Source organism: Alosa sapidissima, chromosome 18 (genome assembly GCF_018492685.1).
Source record: "Alosa sapidissima isolate fAloSap1 chromosome 18, fAloSap1.pri, whole genome shotgun sequence".
NCBI classification, from domain to species: Eukaryota; Metazoa; Chordata; class Actinopteri; order Clupeiformes; family Clupeidae; genus Alosa; species Alosa sapidissima.
Genome location: NC_055974.1, coordinates 18,442,576 through 18,461,916, shown reverse-complemented (window position 1 = coordinate 18,461,916; position 19,341 = coordinate 18,442,576). Strand labels below are relative to the sequence as shown.

Below are 19,341 nucleotides of genomic sequence, written 5' to 3'. Positions count from 1 at the left end.
GACATGCTTTAAATACAGACATAGACATACTATGGACATAGCCATAGACAATAAACATTAAATTAAAGTGCAAGACTGAAATATAGAACATGTATGTATCAAAATAGAAATATAGGACATATATTAAAAAAAAAATAGAGGTAGTTGTGTTGTATATTTCTATAGTCTTAACAGTTACATGAAGTTTAAACTTGTGCTTGTGTGACCTGTATATTTACATTGATATGCAGTATGCAGTAATTCAAGTATATCAGGCTTGATGTGAAGCAGCAACACGTTTGGCTGCGCAGTCACAGTGCAGTTCCACATGGCGGTGTTGGGGGGGGGGGTTTGGTAGACAGGATCCTAGTTTCCTAGGTTCCTGGTTGGCTGGTGGGTGGGGGGGGCTGTCAGTGATGGGAGAGTGGGTAGAGTGTTCAGCATCCTGATTGCTTGGTGGATGAAGCTACTTGCCAGTCTGGTGGTGCGGGAGCGGAGGCTCCTGTACCGCTTTCCAGAGGGCAGGAGGCTGAACAGTTCGTGTGCAGGGTGGGTTGTATCCTTGACAATCATTAGTGCTTTGCGGGTGAGGGGTGTAAATGTCCTGCATTCATGAGATATTAAAGGACAAGTTCGGTATTTTACACTTAAAGCCCTGTTTTCAGATTAAATAGAACGTTTAAGATTGAAATTTGGACACATGCTGCTGTCCTGAGAATTTTCGGTTTCTGTGGTAGCGCCCCCCCTCCTCCAGAACGCTGCATAGGTGCACAGGAACAATCCTTCCTAAAATGCATTAAACTTTCGTTTACAAAGACGTGAAACTCACCGAGTGGTCAGGGGTGTTCACTGATATGCTCACACAAAAATCGCTGCAAAAGATTCTGGTGTGAATACACACACACAGGGGAAATTTCCTCTTGTTGTTGAGTAGCCTGATGGTACGCACAGTCGGGCGTACACCTGCAGGCGCGCTTGTTGACGATTATGATCAGATGTGCAGTTTGTAGAAAGTATGTATGTAAACGTCTATTTGTATCGGTATTAAAGGTATTATGTGCTAGCCTGGAAAATCCAGACCCTGATAATCTAGAAAGATTAAGGGTCTGGCAAAGAGCAATGTAATGGCCCAACTCGAGGGGCGGCAACAAGCATGCATTTAAAAATCTCACTGCACGCAATTGGATAACACTAAACCATGTTTACTCTGAATGATTTCGGACTTCAACGCAATCGGATAACACTACGACCAATGTGTACTGTCCTCCAACGTTGCAGCGCTGTCTTCATCAGTTTAGCCAAAGATCCTTGATTACTAGCTCCGCTTTCACCCTCTCTGGTTTAGCTGGTTCCCCGGAATGTTGGGGTAAAAGTAACGTGCATCATTGTTCTTTGCCAGGCTGTCTCGCAGAGACAATTCCATTGTGCTCTCGCGAGAACTCTGGATTTCCAGGGTAATTATGTGCATGGTTTAATGCAATTTCCTTTGAATTCAGCACTCTACATCCTCTGAATGTTTTGAGCCACTATTACAGGAAGAGGAAAATGGAGATTTGAAATACACGTTCTTAAAAATGTTTCTTATTAAATTATTAAAAAGAATGAATCATGAATACAAATGAATGCATTAGATAATATTTAATTAATTACTTCTGTTAGCAAGAATAAATGAAGTAATCCTGGAAATTAATAAAAAATGCTAAGAATACATGACAATATCTGTGTTGTTGCATAGCTACAAGCTGAATATTTTCAACTAAATATTTCCAAATATCCACCTTATCGGTGCAGTTGCATTACTTGTACTAATGTCATTATCGATAGGTTGAAGCTTCAGTCAGCTGGCCTTCATAAGTGCAAGCTAACAGGCCTGATGTTTAAAATGGAGACAGCGGGTGAGTTGGAGTATCACTCAGTACCATGGGGAGATAAGCTGGAAAAACTTAACTATGAACCGGCAGGACCACTTTATAACATCAACTGCTTACATGGGACTCTGGTACAGATACATTTTCCACACTGTGAGATTGTTTCAGGTGAGAAACACAGTACTGTTTATGTTTTACCTGGCTGGTAATCCATAGGTGTATTTTAAAACCGCTCAATTTCATTTTTGTGGTAATGATATAGTGATTTCTTTCTCACTCTGTTACACAGAAGGGAAGCTTGAGCATCTGCATGTTGCACACATCACTGACGATGGTCTGGAGATAATTACTCCCAAAGAGATAACGGAATCCCATGTTGTCATGGACATTACTGGTTTATCTCTGTTTGGACTCATTTGGACATTGGGAAGGAACATTGAAGCTCTGGTGCTGCTGTTTCTTCAAAAAAGTTCTATTCCAGAACTTCATGTCTTGCTGTTGTCAAAGAATACTGAACTAGAGAAAGTATGTCACACAATTATGGGGATTGTATGGTTATGTACAGTATATGACCTTGGTTCTTTGATGGAGAACACAAGATGTTAACCATTGGAGGTCTTTGTGTTGGCAGTAGCCATGGTTGTGCGCACAACATCGATGTGAGGTCTGCTATCCATGGCTGATTCGGCCAGTGGAGGGCTACCAGAATGATCGAGTGCTTGTTCATCTGTACTCTGTCCAGGAGAGCCGTGAGGAGTGCTGGAGGGGCAAATGCTTTCAGCAATGTGTGTACAAACACCTCTGTTCCCAGTGGTGGGTTGTCGTTCTGAATTGAAAACCACAGCTTGCAGTGGACTATCCCCTGTGATGCGACCTGGATGGCATTGAATTGTTTCCAAATGTTCATCCCAACTGGGTTTAGGTGCCACTCTATGGGCTGCGGCCGGCCTCTGAAGAGTGGGGACGCATCCCTGTTCTGGACATCAGGAAAAATATATTGCATGTAGTGAAAGCAGATGTTTGTGTGCCAACAAGAGCAGTTTCCTTGCTAGGTGGGTGAGATGCTGTGACCGAAGGCCACCATAGCGGTTGATATCACTGTTACGGTGTTGTCAGTCTGGAGAAGGACATGACGATCAGATAGTTTGTGATAAAAGTGTTACAATGTGAGGAACACAATGGGTGTGTTCGAAACGGGAAACTACTGCCTCCCTCCCTACATAGAGAGCTGTCTCACTAGACATGACTTTGGATTAAATGCATCTTTTAAAAATGAGCGTAGCACTCTAGAATCTTTGGTTAACACTACGGTATGGCGTTAGCAAAGGCCTGACGTTAAACTAAATTAGCTTACGTAAGATAGCAGGCTAACGGTATAAATTAGTTTTACGGCCGGCAGATATATCAGACCAGACGCTATTAATGGTTACAACAATGGCATAATCAGATAGTAAATTGTTTATTTCTAATCTGTAATCTACAAATCTAAGCAAAATAAGGTCACACAAATGACATTTTAAACAGATTCAGCAGCCATTACCGATGTCATCCGCCATGTTTGTTTACCTTTCACAGCTGTTTCAGACGTTGCCGCAAGGGATTATGGGTAGGAGGGAGCATGAAGTGTGCATCGATGCTGCCTTCAAAAATGACCGTTATTTGGGAATTCTAAGATATCTTAAAAGGCAGCAGAATTTGTTTTTTCGGTTTCGAACCGCACTTGCTGCCTTGCTCCCCAGTTAGATATCTTAAAAGGCAGCAACTTTACCCGTTTCGAACACACCCTGTGTATAGCTCCAGTACATTTGATGTGGAGGTGCTTATGTGTGCTCGTCCACACACTGCTGGCTGCTAGACGCCCCAGCCATGGAGAGAGGCATCTGAGGATATGACACGTCTGCGGCTCACCCTCCCCATGGGCATGCACGCCAGTCTGTCACGAGAAGAGTGGACATGGTAACAGCATATGCGACGCCATCTTTGTTGAATTTAATGTGTTTGCCAGCTTTCAAAAGGCTATTCGTTGAGCTTATTAAGTGTGATGGGTGGTTTGCCGCTGCAAAGCTCTGGGAGGGACTCTTGTCCAGTGTGTTGTGAGGGTTGTTGTTGCAAGCAGGTTGGAGGAAGCTTTCATTTTTTGCTGATTCGATAGCTCAAGGCACTGAAGAATAAAAAGAGAACACATATTTTGTAGACACTACCTTATGTCTTACAGTGTAAGGCATGCAAAAAAGTATTCCCCTTGATGGGTGATTGGAGATTGGTTCAGATCGATGACCTCATTGGGGATGAACTTCCCATTGGTTAATGTCACATGAACTCAACTGAAAGAGAACATAGTTTGTTAACTGTTAGCTTTGTTGTCATAACAGTAATATTTATGCACCAGTTTTATCTGTTTACAGTAACTTGCTCTTGTATTAATTGCTTCTTTAGGTGAAGAAAAAGAGAGAAGGAGACATCCTCATTGAGAGAAACCCTTACTGTATTATCAACACACAGAAATATTACAAACTTTGCACTGGCCAGCCTGAACTAGAAGTGACACCTATTGTGAGTCAACAGAATTGACACAAACATGTCTTGACAATTTTTTTTTAAATTTGTCAACTGATATACTGTAGGCTCTAACTGCCCTTGTTAACTCGATAAGTGCTTCGAGAGGTTTTGACTAATTTATAATAGTTAGATTTCAGGATGTGTTTCAAAACAGTAACATGAGTGTCTCATACTGCATTGCTAACTGAGTTTTCCAAATCAGCGTACATTTGTTGTTATGTCGTCTAAACAGAGCCCTCAGAGGTATGTTGTGGATGATGAAAACTACTTCAGTGTTTACAGTACTTTGCAGTAAAGGGCAAAAGGTGAAACTAATCCTCAAGGAAGGAACCAATCAAGTGTGGGAGAGTACCGTCATCATTGGAGGTTAGAAAATGAGTCCATAGAATGTAGAATAATATAAACTCTCATTATTTACATTATCATATATACACTAATACTCGAGAACATGTGCCACTTAATATTGTGAATTAAACTAAGCATGGTTGAATTGGAAGTAAGTTTTACAAATAAAATGAGGTTTCGGTGATGTTGAAATTGTAAAACTTCCCTCTTCCAGTGGATTTGCAGGAAACATCTAGAGAATCTGAACAGACAACATTTTTTAGAAAACACAAGGTCACACTACAAACTCGCATAGGGAACTTGCCGTCTCTTCTGATTTATCTACAGAAGGAGACGGTTTTGGATGATATTGAAAGGGATGAAATCAACAGCAAACCTACACCAATTGAGAAGAAACAAGTTCTTCTTACCAAGGTGGAAAATAAAGGCAAACAAGCCCAAAAAAGCTTTTGCACTTAAGTCATCAGACCCTCACCTGTTTCAGGATCTGCTGGAGACTTAGCCTAGAAATCTAGACGCACCCTAGCGGCGGCAGATTAATTTGCTCAGCCTGTACGTCTAGTATCAAACCATAGGGATTTCTATTGGCTGACGCCGTGGACTTCATCCAATCACAGCGCTCTATTTTGTTAGAGAGTCTTAAGGCGGGCTTAACAGGATAACGACAGTCCTGCGACTGTGAACAACAAGGAAGGTGGCTATGGCGAACGAAGAGCGGTTGTTTGAATCGGCGTTGGCGTCAACTTTGGAGGAGTTGGACTTGTGCTTTTCTTTGAAAGTTGAGCAACACAATGCACTTTCACGTCATTACTTTCGAAGAAGGATGTATTTGCCGTTTTGCCGACCGGATACGGATATGGTCGTAGCGCTGGCCTATTGCATGCCTAGGCAGTTTGAAAGACAATTCTCTGCCCGCCCCTTGGATTAAGCGAGGTAAATGGTTCGATTCCAGACTATACATTTCAATGATATAGGATGGCCCGCCAGGCTACTGGAGACTCAGAAGAATTAATGAATTAAATCTATGTCTTTTGAATGAGTATTTTGTATTTTAATGTATTGCATGAGATTTCACATGTACAAGTCATATTACCAAGACACATCCCACAATAGGCTAAGGCTTTTAGATTTTACTAAGCTTTTTTTTTTATCAAGACTGGACATGTAAAGAATTTATTTTTCAGCTACAAAAGAGAATCATGATATGTAATGTCTGTATGTTGAATATACTTGTGATCAAATGAATAAAAAAGAGACTAAACTGAAATTATGCCATTTGCCATTGCTAATCTAATGACTCATGTATTCTTGTTTTCCACTCATACTGTAGATTGTGAAATGTGTACAAATCTGTGTGTGTGTGTGTGTGTGTGTGTGTGTGTGTGTGTGTGTGTGTGTGTGTGTGCGCATGTGTGCAGGGGCGTCGGACTGGTGGTAAAAAAAACACTACTGAGGGGCCCTGATATAGAGGGAATATATTTTATTTTTTGAGGAACATGGGGGCCCATCGGGACTGCCATTCTGTATGGCAGTGTGGTCAATATGTGTTACAATTGGTGTCAGCTGCATCTTTTCTTTATGCTGACCACTTTAGCTCTCTCTCAACCACTGTTTAGCAGCACTCCAATAGGTCAGTCTTATCTTGGCCACTCCCTTGTCAAAAGTCTACTTGAAGCTGTATAGTTCCTCGTCTTGTCATTTTGAGAGCCTTACAGGCGGCAAATCTAATTTATTCTGGAACTTAATGTGAAGATATCCGTTGTTGGATTAGGATGTCTGAAGACCATGCTTCTAGTAAGTTTATCTTCTAGTTTTCATTAAGATTTTAAGTTTCAAGATCAGGCAGCTTTTGTTCAATTTTATTTTAAGTTTCAAGATGTAAAATGTTTTAATTTTTCACAGACGATTTTCTTTTATGACATGGCTCAATGTTCAAGGCAATGATGTTTATATTGGCTCACAAAATGTATGTATACATGGCATGCTGGCATATCTGTTTTAACAATAAACAAAGTGGCAGAAACTGAACAAAACTTATCTTCCTACCTGTCTTGTGGCACAATTGACAGGACCAGGCAGCTTTTGTTCAATTTTATTTTATTCCATTACTGCTATGGCTTCCACCCCCAAACTTACATGCATGGTCGTTGTCTCCTGTCAGCTACAAACATGTTTGTCACGTCACTGACAGTTCTTGCAACAAGTCCGATGATTTCAGAGAAATGCCATACACGTCAGACACACTCTGCCAGTCTTATTAACAGCCCGTTGGCAATAAGCCCATTGACAACAAAGCTACACATTAGAAGGCAAAACATGATATTTCACGCAAACTTTCTCTTTTTTATTGTGACCGTTAAAATGTAATGCTTGTTTTTATTCAGTAACCCAGCCCGAATCAGAAGAATTTGGTAGCTCAGGATCAAGCACTAAAGCTTGGTACCAGACACTGGCTTGATAAGTGGCCCGCAGCCTTTGTGGGTGGGATGTTCTCTAAAGCTCTAGATTTCTGTGTGAACAGGTATTTTCTGGCCTCATTCACCTCTGTGATGTCACTTGTCCTATCATACATTAGCACTACAAAGTGCTCCAGCAGTTGCTCAGGAGACTGTTAGCCTGGACATACACGGCCATCGAGACATGACATTGTTTGGTGGGTTTTGGCCACAGGGAAGAGTGCCACCTACTGGCCAGCCACCAACACCACTTCCAGCAGGAACATACTCTTCCAAGGAGGTCTATCCAAGTACTAACTAAGCCTGCTTAGCTTCAGTAATTCAGTAAAGTCAGGGTATCTGCTGATCTGGTTGCTGGCTAAAAACAAAAGGTGAAAGGCATATATTCTAACTGTCTCACTGAATTGCATTATGTACACTCAATTCTCACTGGTAACTGCTAGACAACAATTACAAAATATGATTAGTTCATAGATTTCACATGTAAAATACATTTTATACAACCTACCATACATTGTATACAACCTCACCCCCATCTTGCCTGAGATTTCTGAGAAATTCCTGAATTGTGTGAATGTTTACGTGTTTATGTTTATGTGTGTGTGTGCATGGGTGGACTGGCCATCTGGCATACCGGGCATTTTCCCGGTGGGCCGACGAACCTTTTGGGCTGATAGTATATAATTAAATAATTTTGGCCAGCGATCGGCCCAAAGGAAGGACAATCAGCGGCCCATTGGTTGCATTTCCATATTGACACTCGACTGATCCAATGACAGCTCACGTCAAGGCCCCACCCCTGAACATATTTTTCAGGATATGTTCAGAATACCTTTAGGAATGACATACTAAAAGTCCTCGTGAATCCCCCTTGTGCTCTCTGAGATATTCAAGATGGCGTCCAAAATGGCCACCATTTGGAGATTTTTCCGTATCTCAGGCTTAAAACCTGATACAAATGTAATTAAAAGGTCAAAATATATGTTTTTTAGGGTAAGTAAGTCAAGTTCATCATTAGTTTCTTGAATGGAGACATTTCATAATAATAAATCACATCATCATCAGAAATTGGTGTTGATTCTTCAGTTTCTCCCTCATCATCTAGTAAAGCTGGCATTGGTGCTGCATTATATGAAGTCAGCATTATATATAATATTATGTGCTATTACATTATAAAGGTTATAGAGGGAAAATTGCTGTCTGATTGTTGTCTAACTATGCGTTCAGACCAAGAGCTACCAAAGTTGCAAAATCACTGTAAAATCACTGTTAAAATGCAGCTGATAATAAATCTGTCGTTTTTGTCGCGCAAGTCGCTCACGACATGAGAGATTTGAACCTTCTAAAAAACCTTCTTATAAACATGATCAAATGTATACAGAAATGCCTGTAGCCTAAATAAGCTTTAAAACTTGCCATCATAGTTATTCCTCTTTTGCCAAACTCTCTGAATTAACAAGGGATTCTTATTTTAAGTTAGCTTTAGACAAAATATAGTTTGTATACTCAACATTTTTTATCCTTAAGCAGTGTATCTGTAGCAGGGTTAATGTTGTTTCCCTGAATTTCCCCACATGAGTTGCTTTTCTTTTTGGAGTTTTGAATTTTCTTCATTTTTCCACGGGAATCTAGTGGTAAGGGGGTGTGGTGTAGGTGTGACGTGGGGCTATGCTCCGCGAAAATTAACTTTTAACTAAGTGTCCCACTACCCCAGGCAGGCTTGTCGATTTCACGCAACAGGAGCACCTGAATGTGATAGCCTGTGTACGAAAATAAACAAATTCAGTAAGACCCTGTTCGAACGTTGCATTATTTCAACTTTTCTTTTAACAACACAACGCAGAGGATATTTATGGAGAGCAAAATACTCCCGTTACATATCTATCAGTAGGGCTACATGTATTGACTATTGACGATGGTTTGCTCACTGCGCTAACTAGCATAACTCCTCTTTCTACATAAAGCCAAATGGTAAAAAATGACAATGAACTAGGCTACCTGTTTATACACACAAAACAATAAACAATAATCTCCCAATTTACATAATATGAATCTACATCAGGGCCCGAATTATCTTTTTGTCTTTAAGGGGGTCTCTCTATCTCATAAAAAGTTGGCACACCCCGCGCATAGCCTAACAAGGCGATACAATTAAATAGCCTAGGCGCGAGTGGCGCTTTTGCGCAGTAGCCTATATGCGCACGATAGGCCTAGACACACGCACACAATAGACAGAGATTTTTCATAGAAATTGATTCCTTTTAATTAATTTCAACATATTATTGATTGTAATATTCCATATTTAATTTTAATTTCACAATACAAAGATAGACTAAAGGATTTACTCTGAGTGCCATTCTCAATTTCACAACGTAGGCTAACTCATTTCAAGCAGACCACCGTCTCAGATAGGCTATCCTCAGTGTCAAACACAATAATGCATGTAGTATAACTTATACACAGGGAAAATGCACTAACTGGCAGAAAATAATAAAGCCATTGCAGCCAAACTATGTTCTAGTATTATAGGCTAATGTGCACATAGTAGCAACACCTGGGCGTTCAGTCGTCTCGTGTGTTGAACCGTGGGAATAAATAGACGAACAATTTTGGAATTTGCACTGAGATGTTGTCGGGTAGCCATTGAATAGGCTATTCTGCCATCAGAGATTGCTAACAGGTGTTTCAAAATATCTGGGAACTTTCCGGAGCTCTGAATGACAGAGGATAGCTACAGATCAGTTCACAGAATCATTGAAGTAAGCTGCATTATGGGCCATAATTTATGGCTTTGTTAATCAACATAGAAGAGGTAAGGCGCAAGTTCAACAGCAAACAGGACTTTTCCGCACGTATCAACCCATGTAGGCTAGCCCAATGAACGCCTATGTAAATACACAAAACATTCTCATCAAAGCAGGGTAACTTCTTCAGACTTGCGAGTGCTGTCAAATCGACCGTGTGCGGTTTGCTTATATAGTCTAGCAGGGGCGATTCTAGACCTAGAGCTTTGCTGGGGCACAGGCCCCCAACTCCCAATACATTAAAAAAATAAAATAAAAATATTGTGCGCGCAATATGAAATAAATGGCTAGCCTGATTTGGACCATCACATATCTCCCCTAGGTCACAGACATCCTCCTCCATACTCTGAATAGTTTTACGTCTAGCCCCCAGTATGTCCTCATCCGTTTCTTGCCTGTCTCTCTCCTCCTGCCTGGTACTGGACTGCCCAGCCTGTGCTCTTTCTCCCCTCTCTTCTCCTTCTTTTCGACCTTCTTCTCCTCCTCCTCCAGCACTCTCTCCCTCAATTGTTGTAGCAGCCACTATCCAGCAACATCCAAACACATAGGCATAAGTAGGCCTATACTCACTGCATGAATTTAATAGGCTTTCCTACTAACACAAGGGGAGCTTATTTTTAGTCAAAATTGAGATATACTTCCCTCCTATAGACATCCTGGCAATACTGCAGTTCTTTGTATCTTAAATAGCCTACTAAAGCCTTCATACTGACTTTTGGTGATAATTTGCAAATGTAGCCTATAATAATCTACTCAGATGGCTACTCTGATTCTGTGTATATTATTATAGGCTACATTTGCAAATGCAGCAAACTTATTTAAGTTTGCCATTAAACCATTGATCAAATCACAGCACTGGCTATTACCAGCATAAATCTTAATGTTACCGTTAATGTGGGCAAAATGATCATACCTCCCTCATCCTCCTCACTGTTCCTCTCTCTCTGCTTCTGTTCAGGAAGAATTTTCTGATGTCCATCTCTGAATAGTTTATCAGAAGGCTATGTTTAGTTTTACAGTAGGACAGCTTCACAAACAGTATAGGCTACTTTTAAAGGACTCTCTCTACAGTATACATATAAATCCTTATTAATTGTCCGCATGTGTGCATGCAACCTACGCATGGTGTTAGTGTGTGTGTGAGGGAGAGAGCACAAGCTGGTAAACTGTTGCTAAATTTAGGCTACAATGACGCTAAGCATTGAAAAACAGATGCTAGTTATGTGGGTAACACTCTCTAACAGCGATCAACTTGTCATTTTTTCTGTCAAACAAGTTGTGAATTTGTTGTAACATTAAACAGGGGACGACTTACTCTATGCTCAAAGTGATGTAACGAGCTCCAGTGGATTCCACAGTGTATGTGTGTGCAGTACAACGAAACACTCGGAAGAATCATGTGAACGATTTTCATTGGTTGTTGCGTTCAATCTTAGCCAGCTACATAGGCAGGGATGGATTACTGAACGGGCCTACAGGGCCCAGGCCCAGGGGCCCAAGGGGTCAGGGGGCCCTGAAGCCCAAGCCTTTGCATGGAATCATTGCCTCAATATCAACAAGTCAGGATGTAGGCTATGAATCTGATTGACTTTAGTATTGTCCATTCCCAAAATGCACCAGAATACAGGAAATCACATCAAACAATTTAAACATTTTCTGGGGGAGGACCCCCAAACCCCCCACCCACATATACGGCAATTAGTGGGGGGCCCTTAATACATCTGGGCCCAGGGGCCCGAAAGTTCATAATCCGCCCATGTACATAGGTGCTATTTCCTGATTGGCTATTATGGCCCCTTTCTTTATTCCTTGTTTTTTTTTATTGGCTGGTAAGTGACAGGCTCGAGCCATGATTAAAGCAGGCACGGAGATGCGCTCATGAATGCCGTTTCCAGCTAGAGCCGCGCTAGAATTTTACTGGGGCACTGGAGACTTACTAAGGCACGTGCCCCAGTGAATAAGGTCTAGTGATGCCCCTGGTCTAGTGGTGTGGTGGTGAAGTGTCATCATGCTGCGTTCAAGAGCGTAGGGTAGGTCTACGTCCCGTAGTAGCCTATATTTTAATTTAACGTCTGTAATGGTAAGAGATCGCACAGGGATAGATAATGAGCGGTTGTTTAAGATTAAATTACAATGCCAGACACCTTCAGATATCAGAGACCCCCTCAGATTTTTGACTTTGTTGCTTTCATGGGAGCCAGTCCTCACTCTATGGGAGCTCGGCTCCCTCTGGCTCCCACGTAATTCGAGCACTGATCTACATACTAAGTCAGTGGCTGAAAATAATTGAAAAGAGGCTCTATCTTCAGGGGTTCGAAGTTTTGAAGCGACTTTATCTGAGCCTCCTTGAGACTGCACAGATGTAAGTGAGCCTTATTCAATATTGACAAATGTGATTGGTGCCAAATAAAAACTAACATATAATAAAGACATTGTGTGATTAGACAAAATAATGAATAGCATTAGACAGGCCCCTTTTTTTCTAAAAAATGACTTCAAAGTTATAAATGGGTTTAAACGGTGGGCTTAATGGGTACACTATGTGAATTTCGTGTCACATTAATGACCTTGTAATCTTGGTTAACTTTAATTTTAGCAGTGTATCAATGGTAAATTTGGATTCCTTGTATGAGAAAACTTATATTTAAACATTTTTATTGCATTTGTATTATGTTTTAAGCCTGAGATATGGAAAAATCTCCAAATAGCGGCAATTTTGGACGCCATCTTGAATATCTCAGAAAGCACAAGGGGGATTCACGGGGACTTTTAGTAGGCTATGTTATTCCTAAAGGTATTCTGAACCTATTCTGAAAAATTAAGCTTGTTACTAATTTGTTCGGGCCTTCCGGGTTTGACTCAATTTTGAGCTAATGCTCTTGGACTAGAGCGCATCAAAAGTTAATCGAAGTTGCATGAAATTGCGGCGGGTGCCGGTAGTGACAATAGTGCAAAAGTAACACCAATGTAGAAGCTTAAAAAATGCAATATTGCAAGTAGGCTAGCATATGTCAGCAACATGTTGAAGTTCTTGGAGTTTAAACGAGGATGTAAAGCAAGCATCCAGAGCAGAGGGACAGTAAGCAGGTGGTGGAGCCTAGTTGAGCTACATGATAAGAACTCAGTGGTGGAGCAGGTAGGCTAAGTGCCATGCTGACGATGATGATTATGATGATTATTAATTGCGATAATGTATAACGATATGGTAATGACAACATAGTAAGGCCGTGCTGTGATTATAATAACAAATAGCGTAACTTAAATGTTCTAAATTAACGATATGCAAACCCGGACAGCAAAAGAGTGTCAAATCGATATTAATTGTTGGTCAGATTGATCAGTTTCCGTCAGACGCCCAAAATTCAACATCTATGGCATGAGTGGTGGTTGGTCTCTCTAAGTAGAGCGTCGAAAGGGTTCTATCTTGGAAGGGTTATCATGGTAAAGATGGGCTAAAAGACTGTAGACTGACGGAAATGTAGGCTACAAAACATCAAGTCATATTCATGCACAAGCCAACTAAGCTATATATACAGTGACCGATACGATAGGCTACTGGAAGTCATTAAAGATAATTAAGCTATACTGTTCCAAAATGTACCAGCAATGTAGGTAGGTAGTATAGCCTACAGGAATAAAATATTTCCAGCAACAGCCCTGTTTATTTCAGTTGTCCTACAGTCTACGACAATCAAGAAATTTAGCTCCTCACACATAGGCTTCAGTAACTGTTTGGTGCTGCTGTCAGTTGAGCATTTTATAGTTTAAATGTAGCCTATTGAAATTTGAAATGATACTTTGAATTCAAGCAGAAACTCTTTAATAATTGCTTGTATAGCCTACTTGAATATGGAGATCATGTGTTCCATGGCTACCTCTGATCAGTCAGAGTGATAGCCAATGAGGCCTACATCACTTTCAGTGCAGTAGAGAATATTTATATTTAAGGGTAATGCAAAGATTTTGTATTTAATCAGGTGTACCCAACCGATTTGAGGGCCGCTTGGGCCAAATATGCCAGGGCCGATTTTTGGTCCCAGTCCGCCCCTGTAGTGTGTGTGTGTGCATATGCTTGTGTGTGCCCCTGTGTGTCTGCATGTGCATGCATGCGTACATATGTCTACTGTGTGTGTATGTGTGCGTACGTATGTCTACTGTGAAAGTATGTGTGTGGGTGTGTATCTGTTTATGCACATGTGGGCATATGGAATGGGTTAACATGGCTCCTGGAGGCAAACATACACAAAAAATTGGTCATTCTAGGCCCTACGGTTCTCAAGATATGCACAGAAAACTCTGTTGGTGTACAGTCACTAAATGTACACATCAATTAATTTATTGTATGGCCCCCCCATTAACGAAAGTCCACGAAACTTGGCGTGCATTCACAGGGTGTCATAATGATCCTACACTTCCAATTTTGTGCAGTTTTGACCAAAGATTCTAGAGCTCTGTTCTAGAATCTTTGGTTTTGACCATGTCAGGTCACAGATACCTGCGATTATACCATGGTCTAGGTTGAAAAGGGTGTCGTTTAAAAAGTGATATACTACACCTATGAAGTAGATGTGGTAAAAAAAGTTTAATCGCCGTTCCATATCAATGCTTATGAATGGTAACTATAACAACGATAGTAGGACGACGGTTGAGCCTGGAGGCAGGCTTCGTAACAATGGAATCAACTGTAAATAGCTGAAAAAACTAGCGAAAACTCATTTAGTATTAATAACTGATTTAATATTTATTTATTTCGTAAGTGACCATGGTATAAACGGGATAATGCCCTTCGATGCCTCCATTATCAGTAATAAATGGACTTCACGGAAGCAACCGTCCGACGCAAAGCGGACGCCTCCGCGTCGTCCATTTATTTCTGATAATGGACACCTCGTCGGGCATTATCCCTTACTTACAACACCTCATTTTTTACTTTTTCATTTTTAACTAGGTGGCACTATACATGAAATGAGAATGAGGTTATGGAATGGGTTGACATGGCCCCTTAAGGCCCATGGCCCAATGGCCCAAAAAAGGTGGTCCTCCTAAACCCTACGGTTCTTGAGATATTCACAGAAAACTGTGTCCGCCCTACCCTTCTTTCGGGGGGTCCAGTCCAGCGGGGGCGACAGATCAAAACGAAAAACAATGGTTCCATGCTATTCTTGCGGGGCTACATGCCCACCAAGTTTCGTGCACCCCAGTCTTTCAGTGTCCCGGGAATCCTTGACGAAAAATTGCTAATGCGAAAAAAAATCCAAAAAATAAATCTGACTCGACCTCTGGAGAGACTTGGGGGTTAACGATTGAGTTATGGTATATGGTAAAAGTCTAGGGAATGTTTGCTTATAATGTCAAGGAAGGAAGGAAGGAAGGAGGTCGGTCAGTCGGTCGGTCTGTCTGCCGGTCTGTCTGTCTGTCTGTCTGTCGGCATAACAGCAGTATGAGCCTAAGGTATGAGCTACACCAGGCAGTGGCCAAATCTTACAGAAAATGGCCACACCCCCTTACAACAATCATAATCAGAGGACAGAATAAGACCAGTTGTTGTATTCCCTTCTTATTGCTTCCACTGACATCCATCATTATCTAATAAAGATCTCTATCTCTTTTAGGGGGCAAAAAGGAGTACAATGCTGAAACGCTGACTGTTCTCCTGCGGAAATATACAGATGGACTCAAAGACCTTGACCATTTCACCAGTAACCTGGAGGATGGGAGGTGATGTTTGATCATCTAGAGCTATCTCCAGTAGTCTAAACATGACTCATATTGATAGAAACTACATTCCAAAAAAATAACTGGACAATTATTTGATATAATTATAATGTGTCACAACCTTAACCACATGAATAATGACTTTGTGACTGTGCCTGTTCAGTAATGAGACTGTGAAGGACATACGAGCGGTGATTGCAGAAGAGAAGACATGAAAGACACCTTCACTGATCAAACTGAAAACCATGATACCTGGAGAAACCTGGGCCACACATTGGAATCTGGATTGAAACTGATAAAGAAGTTGCTGAAGAAAATCAGGCCAGATCCAGTTCAGGAACTGGGTAACTTTACTATTTTGTTTAATTTCTGAAATGTTTTATTTGTTTATTATGCCTATCTGAGGGTCATGGCCAGTAATAACTCCATAATGTTGTAAATACCTTTTAATAAGATGAGCCATGCATTTACAAGAACATGTTTAGTTGGAATTGCTTTAGGTAGATATATTTTGGGAAAATGATAACAAATCAGCGAAACGTTTTCTTATTTTGAGGACTTTGCATTAATGTTGCATTACATCTCTGAAGGTTTGATTGAAATATCTAACAACATCTGCTATGTGCTGTGTTGTTACCGTGAACCACTGGAAAAACGTAAGTTAAATGACATCTCATTGAAAACAAGTTGAAATTGATGTATTTTTTTGTGATTAAAGTTTAACAACAAAATCTCTCCCCAATAGACAAAGATGAGGTAGATGCAAGAATAGAGGCAATCGGGAAACGTGAGTATTATTCTGGTTTTCTACATTATGAATTCACCTTATCAGCACAATAGCTGTGTTCACCTATTTCACTATTCAGTTCATTTGCTGAGGTTTCAGATATTATATGCAATAGTACTGTATGTGTGGAGAGCTTTCACTCACCACCATAGGGGGACAGCCGTGGCCTACTGGTTAGCACTTTGGACTTGTTACCAGAAGGTTGCCGGTTTGAACCCCGACCAGTAGGCACGGCTGAAGTGCCCTTGAGCCTGACCCCTCACTGCTCCCCGAGCGCTGCTGTTGTTGCATGCAGCTCACTGCGCCGGGATTAGTGTGTGCTTCACCTCACTGTGTATTCATGTTTAAACGTGCTATATAAATAAATCTGATTGATTGATTGATTGAGTGTGTTTCACTAATTCACGGAGTGGGATAAGACCAAATTCCCATCACGGGATCAAAAGAGTATATATACTTATATTTATTAGTTTTGACGGAGGTGATGTTTAGAGGGTTTTTGCATCTAAACATCATACAGTGCAACCGGAAAATGTAAAGATGTATACATAATCATGTATGTTTATGTATGCACCAGTATGTACAGTAAGTAAAGGGCTTTGCATTTGCTTTGTTTTGAGCAACGTCTTACCAGATCAAAGTTTTTTTGTCCTTCCCATAGTCCACTGTACTGAGTTTTTTCGGCATCACAAGGAAGCTCTGGAGCATCGACTGCCTATCCTGGGGCCCATTCTCAGCAAACTGGAGAAAACAAGAGTTCTGCATGATGAAGAGAGGCAAAACATTGATAGTAGACGCACAGAATATGAAAAGAATCGCACTTTACTCAGGATGCTGTGGAAAAAAGGGATTACTGCTCAACAGACATTCTATGACATCCTCAAGGAGGTGGATCCTCACCTTGTTGAAAGTCTGAAAAACCCTGTAAAACATGATCTAGAGAACAAAAGATCATGAAATGGAAGAGATCTTTAAACGAAACATTTCATATTCACAATATTTTAAACTGTGGTCATCTGACAACATTGTTCAAGCTATAAAATGATGATTACTCACTGTTAATGTGAGAATAAAGATGCTTTTTAAGATGGGATTCCTAGTCTTACTCTATACTTTACTTATTTTACTAACTCTAACACTAGTTCTAAAAGTTGTTTCAAGTTGTTTACTGCATGCATGCCCATTTAGGACACATCAAGGTCACGTCGTCTGTATTTTTTCTTCAGGTTTCGTTTCATTTACCACGTGAAAAAAGAGCTGACAAGACAAATATCCCTGCAAACTCAGCATCACATTACATGCTGTATATTTGCAGTTACAATCTCATTTCTCAAAATGAGAGCACAGTAATGCTAGTTGGAAATGGAGGGGGAGACTAATTACCAACCATTTTGTTTGAAAATTCTGAAACAATGATGTTTTTTAATACTTCAAAATAACATTTGATAAATGAATCTTACATTTTTCAGTAGCCATAGGTGTGTAGATTTGAACAAAATCTAGTTTGATCCACTGACACCAAGACAAACGTGTCTCTGCTGCAGATTCTCGGAAAGGAAGGGGGTTAAGGCTCAAGAAATATTCCGCCTACTTGGTTCAGAATCGTGAGTGACTATTGCATGGACTATTGCTAACAGGTTAGACATTACCAGTCTTGAGTTACTCTGCTGGACAGGTTAATCAACTGGAGATAAGCAGGTTGTGCTTTTGAAATGACTTTTGAAGTGTCTGTACTAGAATAGTGTTAATTTCGTCAGACAAGACGAGAGGAAATATGTTCGTCAACGACCTTTTTTTTCATGACTAAGACGAGACGATGACGAGACGGCACTAATGTACTGTAACACTGACTAAGACTATCTTAAGATGCATCATTGTTGACGAAAAAAGACGAGACTAAAATGTTTTGCATGAAATAAAAACTAAGATAAAATCTCTCTTCATTTTCGTCAACAAAATGAGAAGACAGAATATCTAGCTGTTACGTTTTCAAAATATTCCGAATGAGTTCATGCGCAACAGCTTTCCTGTAGGCTAGTCTATGTGCTGTTGCTGCAACCCTGTGGCTGCAACATGAAACTACATGGAACAAGAACACTGGGTATTTTTGCCCGAGTTAGCAAGCTAACTACCTAAGCTTTATGCCACAATGCTAGATAGCCTACATAGTAATCAGAAATTATTTGTTATAAAAAAAGAAGACTAAAATGTTTTGACTAAAACTGACTAAGACTAAGATACCTTTAGTTTTCTTTTGACTAAAACTAGACTAAAATGACGAGACTTTTAGTCGACTAAAACTTGACTAACAAATTATATTTGAATGACTAAATATGACAAAGACTAAAAAGGACATTTCGTCACAAGACTAAGACTACGACTAAATTAAAAATAGGTGACAAAATTAACACTATACTAGAAGACGCCTAACTAACTTAACCAGGACTGATAGAAACACAGTAAGCCTTCTCAAAGCACAATGATTATCATTGAGTGTAACACTGCTTCTCTGCAGTTTTTTTTACTTACTTGCACATCTGTTGAAAAATATGTAAATGTATTTGAATGGGTGATAAAAAAATAAAAATAAAATAAAGGCAAATCAAATCACACAAATCAACACAATTGACTACAAAATATTCCATGGGATACATAACAGAATAATAGATAATGGAACTTATTTTTTTAACTATGAATACTAATGTGTGACCATGCTAGATTGTGTAGTTGCTGCTGGTCATTGCAGTATTTCCCCCCCAGTTTTTTTACCAGGAAGGTACAGAAAAATCCTTGTGTTCAAGATTTTTCTTTTTTTAGCATAGAGTGAT

General features: G+C 40.3%; 1 long non-coding RNA gene across 1 annotated transcript; it reads right to left on the bottom strand.

Moving 5' to 3' along the window:
- Nucleotides 1-8,902: 8,902 nt before the first annotated feature.
- On the bottom strand, nt 8,903-10,859 carry LOC121689535. Its single transcript, XR_006024814.1, has 3 exons — nt 10,777-10,859; nt 9,198-9,205; nt 8,903-8,912 (listed from the first exon to the last, which is right to left on the bottom strand). It is a non-coding gene; the product is annotated as an uncharacterized LOC121689535 (long non-coding RNA).
- Between the last annotated feature and the right edge of the window lie 8,482 nt (nt 10,860-19,341).